At 37.3% G+C, this 18078-nt stretch overlaps 1 protein-coding gene across 2 annotated transcripts in view; it reads right to left on the bottom strand.

Moving 5' to 3' along the window:
• The window catches only part of NAV3 (neuron navigator 3), an 889111-nt gene that overhangs the window by 541275 nt on the left and 329758 nt on the right, over window positions 1–18078 (bottom strand). The gene's annotated exons all lie outside the window — the stretch shown is intronic.

Genomic DNA, 18078 nt, shown 5'->3' with positions numbered 1-18078 from the left:
CTGGGTTTGGTCCCTGGGTCGGGAAGATCCCCTGGAGGAGGGCATGGCCACCCACTCAAGTATTCTTGCCTGGAGAATCCCATGGACAGAGGAGCCTGGTGGGCTACAGTCCACGGGGTCACAGAGTCAGACCCGACTGAGCAACTAAGCACAGCACCTACACATGAAGAGAAATTCCATGATTCTATCCTTTGTTTTCTAACAAAGCAACAGAAACAATCCCCCATTATACTCAAGACAGCAGTACAAAGACATTTGGCCATTCATAAAAATCATTCAAAGATCCTATTTTTTAATTAATGCATTTAATTGGGATGAGACATTAATTTCTCTCCTAAGACTTGGTTATGCCACGTTGTTCAATTAATGATCAATTGTAAAGAAATCCCTATAGACAAGGAGCATTATGTCCTACGCTCTACTGCACAAACGAGATGACAAACGGCAGCAGGGCACACACAAAGGTGCCTTCATGATCCATCAAACAGTGTCTGCTGAGAACCTTTGACTCATTAATTAAAATGTCAACAAATTTTAAAAACTTCTACGACGGCAGTCAAATAAGGGAATGCTATTTAAAAACAGGACTCTGCCCTATCATAGCACAATTTTAAAAATAATGGGGTTCTCTGATATTACAGCTGCATGCATCAGCTACTTTGTAGAACACAGAACATGGTCACATAGGCAATGCATTTAAAATAAGGCACTGACTCAACTACTGAAGTAAGTATTTGGGTGATATGGATGAAAGGCAGCCCTGAGCATAAACTCTGGAATTAGGCAGCCTAGATTAAATCTGATGGCCATGTTTACTAGCTGTGTAAACATAAGCCAATGTGTATGCTTCATTTTCTTTACTCTAAGGTGGGAATAATAATGTGCCTACCTCCTGTGAATATGAGGATTAAGTAAGTTAATATTTATAAAATGCTTAGGGCAGTCTCTAGAACAGAGCAGGTATGATGTATCTGTAGGGTAAAAACTTTTTGTCAATATTGGAAATTGCTTCAACTCTTACCTTTAAGAACAAAAACTGTAAAAAGGCTGCAATTTTCCTGATTATGATGCTATTTCCCCCCCTAAAATTCTAACAAATACTTAAATGTACAATTCTAAGTGCCAGAAGTAAATTTTCAATCTCAGTGGTGGTTTAAATATTACGAATTCTATGGCCAATTTTTTGTCACAAGCATCAGTAATCACCTTTAGCCAAACATTTATAATGTTGATTTACTTTACATATTAAATCCATTATGCATCCCTAGATACTTCTAAACTAGCTGAATATTTTTAAAGAAAAGTTATTTATTTCTATAAAATGATTTCTATAAAATCATTATTTATGATGTAATGAATAGTACAATTAGAGGATAAGAGGATGACTTTGGAATTTAATTAAGATTTGAGTATTAAATCAGCTTTACAGTAATTCTGTAACTTTGGGAACTTTATTCAATTCTCAGAGCTGTAATTTCCCCAGGAATAACTTCCAGAGGGAATATTTTAAGGAAATTTCCAAAATAGAAAAAAAAAAAAAAACACACACATGATAGTTACTTCAAAGTTTCACACTATGAATGTCACATTTTTCATATTAAAACATATATATTTTTGTGTTTGAGGATGCAAAAATATTTTCATCTATTAAAGAAGATGATGTTGCAAGGAAAAGAGCATCTCTCTTTTCAACATGTTTAAAAACTATCTTCAATTAATTAACATTATTTGTCATCCCAAATCTAGACGACCTTGCAGTTGGTCCCTTGTAGTACTGTTTATGGTATGACAGTCTTTAGAACAAAGAAATTATTGCTCATGCTGATTCACAGAATGAAATAAAGTATCTCAGCAAATGCAACAAGCGTGTGATGGCAGAACCCAAACAAAGGATCCGCTGGAGAAGGGATAGGCTACCCACTCCAGTATTCTTGGGCTTCCATTGTGGCTCAGCTGGTAAAGAATCCACCCACAATGCAGGAGACCTGGGTTTGATCCCTGGGTTGGGAAGATCCTCTGGAAAAGAGAAAGGCTACCCACTCCAGTGTTCTGGCCTAGAGAATTCCATGGACTGTATGTGGTCACAAAGAGTCAGACTCAACTGAGTGACTTTTACTGTTCACTATTCAAAAGTAAAGTGAATGCATTAAACCACCAAAATAGCAGTGCATGCAATCCAATGCTGAAGAGGATGTTCTATAGATAAAGACCATGAAGCCTGAAAGTGTATCCTTAGATAATGAGAACAGCCACTATTTACTGAAGATTTCCTCTGTGTCAGGCATCATTTAAGCTTGAAAACAACACATCTCATTTCAATCCTCTCAAAACCCCAAAGGATTCTTATAAAACAACCTGAATTAATGAGAAGATTTTTCAAGGTGACTGGAAACAAAATTAAAATACACATAAAGAAGTGAGAAATAGAGCCAGGAAAAAATATTGTTTACTTTAAAAACAAAACTGTTAAATAGCTAGAGATGAATGTAACAGAACAGATCAGCAGTATATGAAGAAAAGATCACGATATCTTTGAATGGTATAGAATAAGATCTGAACAATTAAAAACTCGTTTTATAGTCTGACAAGGGAAAATTGATCATAAAGAGGCTAGATCTCCCAAGATAAGTATATAAATTTGATGCAACCCCAAATAGCACTCTAATAATCATGTTTTTCAAACAGTAAAATGAGTATGCTTAATTTTACCTAAGTATATTCTTACCCAAAATAAAGAAGTGGCAAATGGAAATAGTTATCTTGCAAACCCCTTCACTGAAACAATGGTGTATAAATATTTTCTGACTATGAACTTAACATTTATAAGAGCTCTCAGCACTTTAAAAACAGTAGCCGAATTCTAACAATTATTTTCTATTTCCAACCTCACAACTAACATAAAATGTTACTTGGGAATGTAAATTGGTTTAGCTTCTCCTTTAAATTTAAATCAATTATTTAATATTTGGCAAGTGCTTTGAATCTTTCAGACTTTTTTCTGGCCAATGTTAAGAATAATATCTAGGTTTTTTTGATAAACATCTTTATGAACGCATAAGAATTGTCAATTTTTGAAGAAAAATGACTATTAAAGAAAAACACTGGGCTGTGCTGGGTCTGCATTGCTGCGCATGAGCTGCCTCTGGCTGCAAGGAGCAGGGTTACTCCAGCTGCAGTGTTGAGGCGTCGCTGCAGTGTCTTCTCCTATTGAGGAGCACCAGTTCTGAGTGAGGACTCAGGAGGCGTGGTGCACGGACTTAGGTGCCCCTTGGCATGTGGGGCTTCCCTGACCAGGGATCACACCCATGCCCCCTGCATTAGCATGCGGACTCTCAGCCACTGCACCACCAGAGAAGTCTGAAAGATGACTGTTTTAACTATCATTTTAACTTCTTCATTGTGAAAAATGTGTGATAACTTCAGCAACATAAATGTTCTGTTATATTAAGTATATACTGACTTTAACAATAAGTATTAGAAACAGTTTTTAAAAGTCTAAGGACTGTAATGACGACTCATCTTAAGCACCCTTCATTCTGCTTATGGGAAAAAAAACATAATGAAATAGTTACAGATTCATAAAAGTATTAAAGTGATGATGTACACTTAAGATACTAAGTGGATATAATGAGCATACAATGAAATAATAATCATATCACATTTAATATGCTGCTAAGCATATTTTAGAAAATCAATAAAATTCATTTTACAGCTGAATTTATTCTAACAGAAACGTTTTTCCACTTCTCTCTGAATATGAACCTCTTTGTCAAAATTGGAAATATCTATAATATAATTTTGTTTAAATTAGCATCACTATATGAAAAATAAAAAGGAAACCAGTTGAAATGACAGCTGGCATTTCTGAGTACTTACTAGGCACAATGCTAAACATTAGTAAAGATTTTAAATTATGGGATATGTATCTGTATATTTTCTAAGATATTTTCAATATACAGCTATCCAAAAACATCTGTACATACTTTATTCAAAAATCAACATATATGTGTGTATATCTTTTAATATATATAGAGTATCTATAGATATTTATATAGGAAAAAAGGAAACCTCAAACTTGATATATTGCTTTTATTTTTTTAATTTTTTTTGATATATTGCTTTTAAAAGACTCATCATTCCTCATAGCATATGCTATGGACTTCAGATTTATTTTCTTTAAAATAGCCAGCAAAGATAACAGAGGTAATATTAAATATTTGACAGTGATATAAAAATGTATGATAATATAAACCTATTAGCTTTTTTGTTTCTGTTGTTTTTTTACAAAGAACATAAAAAGATTGCAACCTCTTTGGAAAAAGTACATCATCATTCTAATTTTAGTTAGATAATGGAGGAATACAAGTTAAGCTCACCAGGCGTGTGTCTTAGTGGCATGCTATTTTCTCGATTCCCCACCTGATCTCAACACTCCAAACCATGCAGGCAAGAACAGGCTGATAACAACTCTGCTCTGGCTGACACTCCACCCACTACCCGCCAGTCATTAGAAATGGAAAAGGTACTAATGATTCCTCGACGCTTGCAATGTGTCAGGCTACACAGGTTATTTAGCCAAACAATACATTTTAGTGCTTTAGGAAAACAGACTAGGCCCCAGTGAACTATACTTTCTTTGGTGTCAGAAATGGTTAATGCTAACAAGTTAATTCCACCAAAGGAAAGAGGAAAACTAATCAAGCTTTACTCTTGTGCTTTGACATAATCACATAAAAAGGTGATAGAGTAAAAATAAGAATCAACTCAATATCAAGAGTACTGCTATCACTTTCCCAGTGGGGGAAGCTGATATTTCTAGCCTCAGCCTTAGCGTATTTTGGCTCCAGGATTTGCTCTCTGAATCCAGTCATTGCTCTCTCCTCTGTGGCATGCTGTTGGCCATGGTGTCTGAGGCTCTCCTGAAAATATCTAAGCTTTTCTCTTCAGATAAACAAATGTAACGTCAGTCCTACTTTCCAGGGATACTTTATAAATTAAAGCAACACTGACTTAATTGCTATGAAATGGCCTTTGTTTTTCGTTCTTACCTCCATGATGGATTAGTTCCCTGGAGAAGCTACTTGCCAAATCGTACCCTAGTGTCCTGAAAGAGTTAAGGCAGCTTGTATATTTGCATAATTTACAACTAGGGAGTAGCTGGGGACTGGGAGAATCTGGTTCAGTGGGCCATTTAGAAATTCACTAAAATTTATTCACTCTTTATGCTTTTTATGGCTATGACCAGTACCTAAGAACATCAAAAATGTGTTTCTAAAAGTAAAGTAGAAAATAAGGTAAAACCAGCATTCTTACATCTGTAACTGTAAACTCTTAAATCACCCCATTGTTTGGGGTTTTTTTTTCCTTAAATACAGAAACTTATTCATATATTCACATTAGGCAGTTAATTGAACAGAATAGAGGTTGCTATGGAAACAGTGTGGTATGCCCCAGTACTTAGTGAGGAAATGAACACTACTAATTATCACAAAATGTATGATATTTCTGCTTTTGTACTCTACAGTTTTTAATGTACAATCTGTTTAATGAGCAAGTTGTTCACCCAGTGTGCAGAGGGTGAATGAGGTCTAAAAATAGATGATTAAATCTTCAGGTGTGAATCTGCCAATTTTATTTAAATAAAGCAATAAATAAAAGACTTGTCTTTCTCCCATATGCTTTCATAAGAATGGGGGTCCTTATTGGAGCCTAAAATCTCAAATACAAGCAGTTAAGAGAATAGGAAGGTGCTGCCAAGAAAAAGTAAATCTGATTCTTCCCTCACTTCATTAAAATATTTCACACACCCAACACACTCAAAAAGGTATGTATTGAATTCTTACCAGGTACCGGGGAGGGATGGAGGCCTGGTCCAAAGAAACATGGTTTTACTCTGTTACAAAGCCAACCCTATGAGGGTCCATTAACAAGTCAGAGAAAGCAAGAAGAAATCAGAAGAAAAGCAGGTTCATCCAGCCCAGGAGACTGATGAAAACAGACCTTACCCAATATCCTTGAAGGATGGTGAAACTTCTGGCCTGCTGAGTTGCTCATAGCTGCCAGAAGGAATAACTTGCTCACCTGCAGACATAACCTTGAATTCCACTAGGAAGACGGTATGGACACTGAATCAGGAGACCCTCTGAGCATGATGGAGAGCAATCTGCAATTGATGGCCTGCTCATCACACTCCTATGTCCTGGAATATTTGTCCCCCCACATGACCACTGGTGACCTCTTCTACTATTGGTATTATTTATTTACTGTAGGCCCTTGTTGGTTATCTATTTAAATATAGCAGTGTGTACAAACAGGAAAAGAAGTAAAACTGTCACTGTTTGCAGATGACATGATACTATACACAAAAAATCCTAAAGATGCTACCAGAAAACTAGTAGAGCTTGCCAATGAATTCAGTAATGTTGCAGGATGCAAAGTTAATACACAGACATCTGTGGCATTTCTATACACTAACAACAAATGATCAGAAAGAGAAATAAAAGAAACAATCCCATTTACCATCACATCAAAATAATAAAGTACTTGGGAAAAAACCTATCTAAGGAGGCAAAAGACCTGTACTTTGAAAATTGTAAGATGCTGATGAAAGAAATCAAAGACAACACAAACAGATGGAAAAAAATATACCATGTTCTTCGACTGGGAGAATCAGTATTGTTAAAATGACTAAACTACCAAAGACAAATCCCTATGTACCAGAGTATTTGAAAGAGAATCTGGCTGCAGCTTTTTCAACTTTGACCCTGGTTAGTTGAATCCTGGAGTTTGCTGTCCAATTTCTGACTGAAATGTTTCTCTCACCTTACTACCATCATCTCTGGTGCTAAACCTATGGGACCCTCTCCAAGAACTACTTCTGTACCCACTATTGCCATGAGCTGGCCCCAACACAGATTGCTGGATTATGCAATTATGGATATTTTAAGACTCCTATAACCTGGCAGGGAATCATCTGTTGTATAGGTAGCTCCTCCTATCTTCTCCCAAGCCTATTTGGCTCCTATATTCAGCATGCTAGGAATCCCCTGGACACCCAAGAAGCAGGTAACAAGCAGAGTGTTATTTTAAAGAGGGGAGCATTTTCAACGTACAAAAGTTAACATGGCTTACATATATTTAAGCAATACAGCATATCAAGATAGTAAAATAGGATATTACTTCATAAACAGCTTGGAAAGATTTCTTGGTACCACAGTTAAAGCATATTTAATGTTTTGGATTTTATTCTAGGGGAAAATTAAAGCAAATGGTATTGCAATAGTCTAAAGCAAGAAATAAAAGGAACCAGAAAAGAATCAGATTTACCCACCGCTTTGCAAGCGAAATGCCCAAGCTCCAATCACAAAGCACATGAAATAATGGGCACTGGATAAACATTTGTGGATGATCCCATGCTCTCAGGTCAGCTTCAAATGTCAAACTAAAGGCCACTTATCACAATTATACTTTAAAAGTCACATTATTTCGATTCATAGAGCAGACTCAGAATTTCTATTTCACTTCACTTAGCACATGAAATTTATAATTAAACATTGATCAAGCTGCAAATATTTATTGAATACTTACATCCAAGCCAGCTGGAATCCTATTACTAGACTCTAAAAGAAAGACAGTATTTATGGGCTTATAAATAAGTCAGCCCTCATTTTTTTTTAACAACTTTATTATTTCTATGCTAGGATAAAATTGTTATTAAGTAGTATAGATATTGATCAACAGCTTATAAAACTGTGCCTTTAGGCAATTTTGAGAACTTCTTTCAATATGATAAAATTATTTTCAACTTTATGAGCAATTAAGGTTTACTTACTGTGTATATTCAATTCAGTACCCTCAATGTGCTTGAGAATGCTATTAAAAAATTTTAAATTCTGGAAAATGCAGAAAACATATAGAGTCTGGATTTCTCAAAAACAACTTGCAAACAGAAAAAAACAGCAAATGTATAACGTAATTATACTTTAATGACACAAATAATAATTGAAAAATTGTTTCTCTTCCTGATATTTTGTTTCTTCTCTCAGTTTACAAATTTAAGCATCTTGTTAGGCAAGAATAGTTTGATGTAATTTTTAACTTCTTACACATGAATTTACTGAGTTTCATTTCTTTCCATTAATTTTATGCAGAACTTGCTTTCAATTATTCATCTTGGCTTGTTCAGTTTATGGATTATTCAGGCCTTTTGTTTCTGAACCTGCCTCTTTTTAAATTCAAATCACTACATATCTGTTCTTACTAGCAATGGTATTGACAGACAATAAAAATCAACGCTTATTAAGAACTTATTATGTGCAAGCATTGCTCAGAACACTTTACATACAGTAAACCACTAAATCATCACAATAATTCTCTAAAGTAGGCAATATTATTATTTCTAATTTACAGATGAGGGAAAAGAGGGTAGTTAATTTCCTTGATGTTTCAAAGCTCATGAGTGGGGGTGTCAGCATTTAAACCGAGGCACTCTACTTTTAGAATTCACACTTCTAACAACTCCACTATTATTGATACTTCATTCCTCCAAAAGTATTTCTTACATGTATTTTTAAACTTTATTCTATAGAGTGACTATTTACAAAACTACAAAAAATCAAAGACAAAGGTTGGAAGAATCTCCAATCTGCAATAAGCCACTAAAATATCCCTGAGAGTTAAGGATGTCTGCATTAATGCTAATGTACCATTTGAAAGGACTTAAGCAGGTTAAATCTGATAGATAATGTTGATTTTAACTTTGCAGTAACATGTTAATTTCTCAAATGAACATCCTGTACATTGAGAGGAGTCATAAACGTTGCAGTCATTCTCGGTTCTTCTGTCTTCCAGCCTACACTGCATCCCTCAGTACATCCTGCAAACTACCTTCAGCAGCCACTTCACAATTCTGCCCTTTCAGCTGGCTTAGGTCAACCTCCGAGCCCACTCTTGTCAGACTACTGAAGAAGACTACTGAATACACAGTGCACCTCTGGAAACACTTGTCAGATTGAGTCTCTTTTACACTCAGGATCTTCCCATGGCATTTAAGGTGTCTCCGAACAAAAGCCATTCCATGGGCTAACATGGAGTTGCCATTCCTCTGGGCCAGTTGGCTGGTTCTCCAACTTTGCTTTCACAACTTTCCTCTTGTTCTCTGGTCTCCTTACTGCTGCTCAACATGACCATTATTCTCAGAGCTTTCATTGATATCTCGGCTTGATTTCTTACATCTCACATATTCACATGCTGACATCACCCTTTATTCAGTTTCTACGCAAAATGCCACTTCTTTAAGACAATCTTTTCTGGGCCAGCCCCTTTGAAATAACCCTTTGTCATTTTCTATCTACTCACCCTGTCTTCCTAGCGCTTCCTGCACTACCTGACGTTACTGATATTCTGCCTTCATTATTATGTAAATTCCCTTTAGACATTGCTGGAGGCTTAATTCCTAGAGCAGTGTCTGACACACAGTGGACGCTGAAAACATTTGCTGAAAGAATAGGTGAATTTAGATACAATATTTCTTCTTACAATCATTTCACTCAGTTCAGTTGCTCAGTGGTGTCTGACTCTTTGCGACCCCGTGAATTGCAGCACGCCAGGCCTCCCTGTCCATCACAAACTCCCAGAGCTTACTCAAACTCATGCCCATCGAGTTGGTGATGCCATCCAGCCATCTCATCCTCTGTCGTCCCCTTCTCCTCCTGCCCCCAATCCCTCCCAGCATCAGGGTCTTTTCCAATGAGTCAACTCTTCCCAAGAGGTGGCCAAAGTACTGGAGTTTCAGCTTCAGCATCAGTCCTTCCAATGAACACCCAGGACTGATCTCCTTTAGGATGGACTGGTTGGATCTCCTTGCAGTCCAAGGGACTCTCAAGAGTCTTCTCCAACACCACAGTTCAAAAGCATCAATTTTTCAGCGCTCAGCTTTCTTCACAGTCCAGCTCTCACATCCATACATGACCACTGGAAAAACCATAGCCTTGACCAGACGGACCTTTGTTGGCAAAGTAATTCTCTGCTTTTTAATATACTATCTAGGTTGGTCATAACTTTCCTTCTAAGGAGTAAGTACAGCAGTAAACTGAATCTAGTCCTTCATCATCTTATTTTCTTTAAGGAGAATGAATCATAAGCTCTTGCCCTGAGTTTCTAACAGATATTTTTATCTATAATTTTCTCCTGTAAAATGCTGTTAATAATTTAAAGGTTGAAATATGTATCTTTATATTACTGATAAGAATTATCTTCCTGATTCTCTGCAAGAGAAAACTCAAGGAAAATCCTGGCATTTGAGTATTCTTTAAGACAAGAACAAAATCACAAAGATACCTCCATCTCAGAGAACATGCTAGACCTTAATAATGGTGTGCAGAAGAAGTGTCTCATCCCTTATTATGCTGCCTCTTAGAGAAAGTATTCCCCCAAACTCCCACTGACTGTCTTAGACAATTCACTAAAGGGCTGTCCTACACTTGAAATCAGAAACTCTGCTGTGAAGGTGATCTCTCATAATGTGGGATCTTTCACTTTCCAGATTCCCACCAACTCAACACCACAGGCATCCCCAGGGACCTTAACAACTAAAAAAGGTTTCCAAACATCTCCCCCCTCCGGTGAAGAACCTGTGATAGGCGAGAAGCCTTCCAGGTTTACTCTTTTTCTTCTGTAATATTCTCCTCCAAGTCTGACTTCATTCCTTATTTGCTTATAATCCAGTGAGTATATTACCCTCAGATTAGCCTCCTGAAGCCCATCTCTAATCAAGACACCCCCCCCACAGCTCTCTGGTTGCCTAAGAGATGATGGGTAAAAAGGGTCTTTCATATATTTAATTTTAATTAATATTTTATTTTTAGTCTTACACTATTTTGTATTCTTATAAAGGAATCAAGCAATTTTATGTAACAAAAGAATACTATATTTTAATTTGAAAAGAACATACTTATAGTAATACAAATGTGTTCTGCCCTCAAAACCATCCTATACCAAGACATCTAAGTGACACTTTGGTGAACCATTTCTTTTCCTGCTCTGGTATCTGCCAAGGCACATTCCTGTCAACATAAATTAGTATCCATTACTTTCCATTGTGAGACTGTCCAACATAAAACTGTATTACAAACATCATTGACTAAAAATCACTATGTGCATATCACATTTTCTGGGTACATACACATATGTACTTTCGTACCTTCCTAGATGACAAAAGAAATGCTACATCTGCATCCAACTCAGTACATTTCAGATACCAAATGCATTTTTTAAGCTATATAAATTATAGATACACATTATATATACACACATACATACATATTTCATTCAACTTTATGTTTCATAAATTCTCCACATCAAACTTCATTTAGCAAATGGAGCAAAATCACTGTGATTGATAGAACACAATGTGTTGAAGCCAGGAACTAAAACATGAGGACTTTATTGCCTTTCTAAATATTTTGGAACAAATACAACCAGCCTATGCATCATGTTTTCTCGGTGGTTGCCTAATCATTTCTCCTCCAACTTCCAATGAAAAATTCATAAGGGTGAGCATCACGCAGAGTACAATGGGCCTTGATCAATGTGGTATGGTGGAGAAAGACTGAAGACTTGAAATTCAATGCTGTGAGTCTCCTGCTTCCTCTGCTCATTTTCCTCATTTACATAATTAAATAATAATAATGGCTCGGGCAAGCATTATGCTAGAAACATGAGGGAGCCAAAAACGCTCCTGTTGAAAGAATAAGATGTTAAATTTGAACATGTCCAATCATCCCCAGCAGCATCATTGAAGCTTATACACTGTATTCACGCAAATATTATTTTTCAGGTTCTATGACATGAGTGATGTACTAATGGGCAGGAAAATGTTAACTCTGTGATTGTCAGTTGGGGTTGGGGGTTATCTTCTTTTGATAAGACTTTCTGAGCTCAAAGGTGGCATGCAATGGAGCTTTGTGGTTCAAAGGGAGAGTTCAATGACGGTTGTATTAGCTTCTAATTACTTCCTTGGGGTTTACAGAAAGTGATGGATTTTTAACATTATTTACCTGCGCGGGGCGTGGGTGCTGTGCTGGGTCTTCCTTGCTGCGCGGGCTCCTCTGGAGCTGCAGTAAGCAGGAGCGACTCCCAGGTGCGGTACACGGCTGCTCACTGCGGGGGCTTGTCTCGTGGGGCCCAGGCTCTAGAGCTCAGGGGCAGAGGCTGCGGTGCGGCGGCCTAGTTGCTCCCTGGCATGTGGGATCTTCCTGGACCAGGGATCGGACCTGAGTCTGCTGCACTGGCAAGAGGCCGCCTCACCACTGAGCCCCCAGGAAAGCCTCAAAGCGATGGTTTGTTTCAGAACCTGCAGTATTTCATTTCTCGCATGTCCTAGGTTGCTGGGTGCTTTGCTGGGTAGAGTGCCAATGTCTATAGTTCGACCATGAAAATAAGACCCAAAAGTTGTAGGAAGGCTTCCTAACTACCATCCTCTCTGGTTTCACAGTGATTGACCCATAAAATATAGGGAAAATATTTTATAAGTGATAAACTTGTAAATGACAAACAATCATTTGCTTATCACTTTCAGTACACCTCACAGAGTTTCAGAATGGACTCAAACACATCAAAAACCCAATCCTTCTCCAAGAATAAACTTAGTAAAAAATAAAACCCCGAGCCATGTGTTTCACCCCTCCATCAGTTTCTCCAACTTTTCCACCACTCATGCTGTCGTACCAATGCCAGTTTCTAGCTTTGATCATGATGTCATCTAAGTTTATCAACTTCTTTTAAGTCAAGTATTTTATGACTTTTGATTTTTGTAAGTTTTAAGTTTTTAACTGTTCATTCAATTCATTCATATAAGGGCCAACATATTTTCTTTCTGTACTCTTTCAGCAGCCATTTGGCCTCTTTTTCATAAAATGAATGTTCAAAATCAGATGTGTTATTCTGAAGATTGGGCCCCAAAAGAGGTAAATGGTGTGTGAATGGATTCCATTAGGGTGCCTACATTTTTGTCCCAGCAACACCTGCCAACATCATCATGAGTAGCAAAAATGACATATTTACTAGGTGACTTCTATATGAAGTAGCATGTCATAAGAAGCTTTCATCATCTATTATCTTGAAAAACCACATTACAAAGATTAGAAAGATGAAGTTCAGGCAGATAAGTTGCCCAGGATTTCATAGGTAGCAAAGTTAGGCACAGGAGGAAGGGAAGGCTGAATTTCAGGTATGAGACTAGCAACATTGCTAGTTTTTCTAGAGCTGACACTTATTTTTATGATTTGGTCTAAAAGGTAGTCTCCAAATTGAAAGCATCCTTAACTTTACAATGAACAAAATTTGTTTCTATTTGGGCAGTGGAAATAAACTCAGAATCATCTGTCTTTCACATCATTTTAATAAACCCTTTACCCAAAAGGTGTATAAACATTTGAAAATTTCCAAATCTGGGGTGGGTTTGTGTATGTGTGCACGAGAGAGAGACAGCGAAAAAAAGAAACAGACAGACGTTCCGAATTTGCAGTTTGTCTGTCTTAAAAAATACTTCGCCTCCAAAGTCATTCTGAGAATGGAGTGCCTCCCTATGTGTGTGTTTTTAAATACACATGGAGAAAAATGGCGACTTAAAAAGTGATTCACACATGACAACTCTACTTACTCATTTTTCGTTCTCACAAGTTCCCTGTGATAGCAAAAGCATTCATTTCTCAACAGTCCAGACACAATTAATACCATACATCATGGGTGAATCCAACCGACAGGACACACCGTCTGCAGGGACCGCGGAATGCCTGCTTAGAATGCCAAGTACACCGGCCATCAAAGCTCAAGACAAGCAAATGTGCTAAGATTCACAGCTACATTTTTAATACATGCATTTTACTTACCTTACTAATTAAGAAAACTTCAGAGTAAGAGGAAATCATGAAAGGCAATTGGCCGGGTCAGAACAAAGGACCAGCAGAAAAGACTTAACCCAGCCTGATTTCTGGATCTGTCTGATGTGGTTTATGGTCTTAATCAGCAGAAACTTATGAAATCTAAAAAATATTACTGATGGACACACATTCCTTTTAAATATTTTAGGAAGCTTTGTGGCTTTTGACAATATTCATAAACTTAAGTAGGGATAAAGAAACAGCTTTATGTTCTGAGGAAGCACGGAAACGTGGTTGGCAGTGATCATTATGTTATGCCAATATAACATAAACCACTTTTTCAAAACATGCAGAAGCAAGATTTTTTCATGAAGGAAATGCATTGTGCTGAAAGGAAAATAGGATACACTAAATACTAAATTTAACACTAAAAGCATTTGATACACTACTAACCTGACTTATGAAAATATATTTTCAATGATTATTACAAGATACTCATTTTTTGAGCAAATCTCCTGAGCCATCCTTTACATCCTTAGATTTCAAAGCCACACTTTTTGGCTACACAACACAAAGCTTATCCTGACAATGAAACTAAAAGAAACATAGGCTCCTTGGATACCAGGAGCAAACCCGACCAGGCTACTGGCAATCAATTTAGACTCTGTATGCTTTCAATTCTTGATTTGTAGTTGAGGGCAAAAAATATTTATTGCCTTATCATTCTTCCTCTCATCCTTACTTCAACTTCATTGAGGCATTATTAGATCAATGAATAAATCTGACAAATACTAAGATAAAAGTAATACTCAAGGGTTACATTATTTTTTTTATTAAGGGGGAGTCTCTTCAAGCTCTTTTATTAATATTATGAGATATAAATAGGCTAAAACACATTGTAACAGTTATGAAGTGAATTCAGTTCAACAGTTTATCACTTCCTAACACTTCAGTTTTATGAATGTTTTCCATTTATCTCCTACATCTTAAGTTAAAAATACTAAATGATTATTGGTAAAATGAACTAAAAGACTAATTTTTAATTATAATACTGAATGTAGGTGAACAAATAAAAGGTGTATTCCATTCTATAGGCTTCCCTGGTGGCTCAGATAGTAAAGAACCTGCCTGCGATGTAGGAGACCCAGGTTCAGCCTCTCAGTGGGGAAGACTCCCTGGAGAAGGGAACAGCTACCCACTCCAATACTTTTGCCTGGAGAATTTCACGGACAGAAGCAGGTTACAGTCCATGGGTTTGCAAAGAGTCAGACATGACTGAACAACTAACACTTCCACTTTCCATTTTAAATACACACACACACACACACACACACACACAAAATGAGCACTTCCATTTTAAAAGTGCCCAACTATCAAGAGGTTTAAAATCATCTCAAATAAAGACTATATTTGTTAATTACTGCTTAGTATAACAAATTATCCCCAAACCTAGTGGCTTAAAACAATAAACACCATTTTTGGGTTTATGCAGGTCATGACCTTGGTGGCAGTTTAGCTGCATGGCTCCAGTCCATCTTCATGATGTTGCAGTCAATACAGTGGCCAGAGTTCGCAGTCATCTGAAAGCTTGACTGTGGCTGGAGGACTCACTGCTAGACGGCTTACTCACACGGACTTGATGGGTCTCCTTTGTTCATCATGTATGTCTCCACAAAGCTGACCCAAGACAGCTGTGTCTTCAGGAGATGGCTGCTAGCTTTTGCCCAGGACAAGTGATCCAAAAGAGCAAGATGGAAGTTGCAATGGGTTTTATGATCTAGTCTTGGATCTCAGTCTCTGACAGCAGCATCCTTTTACACAAGTCAGCCCTACTCCATGTGGGATGGAACCCAAGGGCATGAATACAAGGGAGTAAGGATCATTTGGGGAACATTTGGAAGTTGGCTGCTACAACCACCTATCTTGTAAAATGGTCAAAAATAAAGAACTGTGTGATCTCCTCTAGAAAAGTCAATAGTCATCCATCCAAAACATTTCCAGTAGGTGTGATACTCAGTGAGAAAAACTGTGAAATATGTCCAATATAAAGTCATAGAAGATGTCCTCAGGAAACTCACCAGAATGGGCAAGATAAATGATTATTCAGAATCATACAAATACTAAAATGGATTCTAATACATTCTTCTTGAATTATAAAAAAAAAATCACTAAACCAGTGAAGAGTTAAAATAATTAGTAATTTAAGTCCATTGCCAATAGCTTAGGATCATAAAATATAAAAAATTAAAAATAAAGAAAACATACTGAGATTTTCTGCAGAATATCACCCTACCTTCACAGCTAATAAGAGATCTCTGAAAAGGAGGTGTATGACAGCATAGGGTCTACTTTAATATATGTTTGTGCTTATATTAGAAATAACAGGCTTTGAAATCAGGAAAACCTCATTTCCCTGCCCAGTTCTGATATTTACTGGGTCAATTTAGGCAAGCAACAATACTTCTCACAGCAGTTTCCCAATGTCTAAAATTGTCCTACCTACCCCACTGGTTATTATGTGGGTCCCAGAGGCCTGTACATGTGTCAGAAATAGCACCAGATCTTACATATGTTAGGAAGGGGTATGATTTGTTTTTGAATATTATATTTGTATCACCAGAGCAGCTGAGCATTCATCAAGAATTGCCCAAGGATGATTAGATGCCTATTCTCACACAAATAAGATAGCTAACATGGAAATGAAGGACAGAAAAAAATCTGGTAAATAAAACTTGCACTTTGACATTATTTGTAAAGAAGCAAAAGGAAGTAGGAAATAGCCAGGCTTTCCTGAGTCTGTGATAAGAAGGAATTCTAAAATTAGGTAAGATTCATATAGTAATGATATCATTTTCAAATTAGGTTTTCACTGAGAATCAATACTTCACTAAAGTGGATAAAAATACTCCACAAAAGTTCTAATAACAAAATAAACTTTTATAAAGTATAGAGAGTTGTGACCTAAGAAATACAGGCTGAAAGTAAATGTTACATATTAAAATATTTAAATAATGCATTTGTTTCTGTATCACAGATTAGATATAATTTTTAAAAGGTATACTTCTGGTGGAATGCCCTACCCTCTTCTTTGTCACACATCCTTTTGGGTGACCTAGTCCTACAGGGCTCAGCTATACAAGAAAGACTTTTGATACTACCACCCCTCCACTCAGGATGAGGTATTGCTCTCCTAAAGAGAACAGCAACCTCAGTCATAATGTTGATGCAGACAGTGGTAACGTGCACCTCAGCTAACATTCTTTAACCATTTACTATGCACCAATCACTGCGTTAAGTGCTTTACCCATGGTTTTGTTTAACCTTATGAACAAGTGTGGAAAAACAGGCAGTATTGTAACTATTGTTTGGGTCTGGATTCACTCCTAAATGAAATCAATCAACCCTGAATATTCATTGGAAGGATGGATGCTGAAGATGAAACTCCAGTTCTTGGCCACCTGGCGTGAAGAGCTGACTCACTGGAAAAGACCCTGATGCTGGGAAAGACTGAAGGCAGGAGGAGAAGGGGACAGAGAATGAAATGGTTAGATAGCATCACCGACTCAATGGACATGAACTTGAGCAAACTTTGGGAGACAGTGGAGGACAGAGCCTGGCGTGCTGCAGCCGGTGGGGTCGCAAAGAGTCGGACTCGACTCAGTGACTACACAACAACACAGCTATCATTCTACATGTGATGAAACTGAGGCACTCACTGGTAAGATCACACAGCCAGAAATCCTGGAGCCAGTCTTTGAACATGGCAGTCTGACCCTCGGACGCAGCCTCTTAACTGTTGAGTGAATCCTGCCTCATCTGATTCATTTTAAAATACACATTATGTAGCACAGTGCCTGGTCCACGTGGGTGCTCGATTTCATTTTAAAAAATATAAATAAGTGATTTAAAATATAATAGTGATAAATATTTTAAATATTAATTAAAAGTTTCTTCTATTTACCGTCAGACTGAGGACAAAATGTTACTGGAAAATACAGGATTCTTCCCAAGTGGCTGAGTGGTAAAGGATCATCCTGTCAATGCAGGGGACACAAGAGGTGCGGGTCCGATCCCTGAAAGGAAGCTCCCCCTGGAGCAGGAAATGGTAACCCACTGCAGTATTCTTGCCTGAAAAACGATAAGGACAGAGGAGTCTGGCGGTCTAGAGTGCACGGGGTCACCAAGAACTGGAAAGGAC

Source organism: Odocoileus virginianus, chromosome 24, assembly GCF_023699985.2.
Source record: "Odocoileus virginianus isolate 20LAN1187 ecotype Illinois chromosome 24, Ovbor_1.2, whole genome shotgun sequence".
Taxonomy (NCBI): domain Eukaryota; kingdom Metazoa; phylum Chordata; class Mammalia; order Artiodactyla; family Cervidae; genus Odocoileus; species Odocoileus virginianus.
Note: the sequence above shows the minus strand (reverse complement) of the source record. Positions and strands in the feature narration are given on the sequence as shown.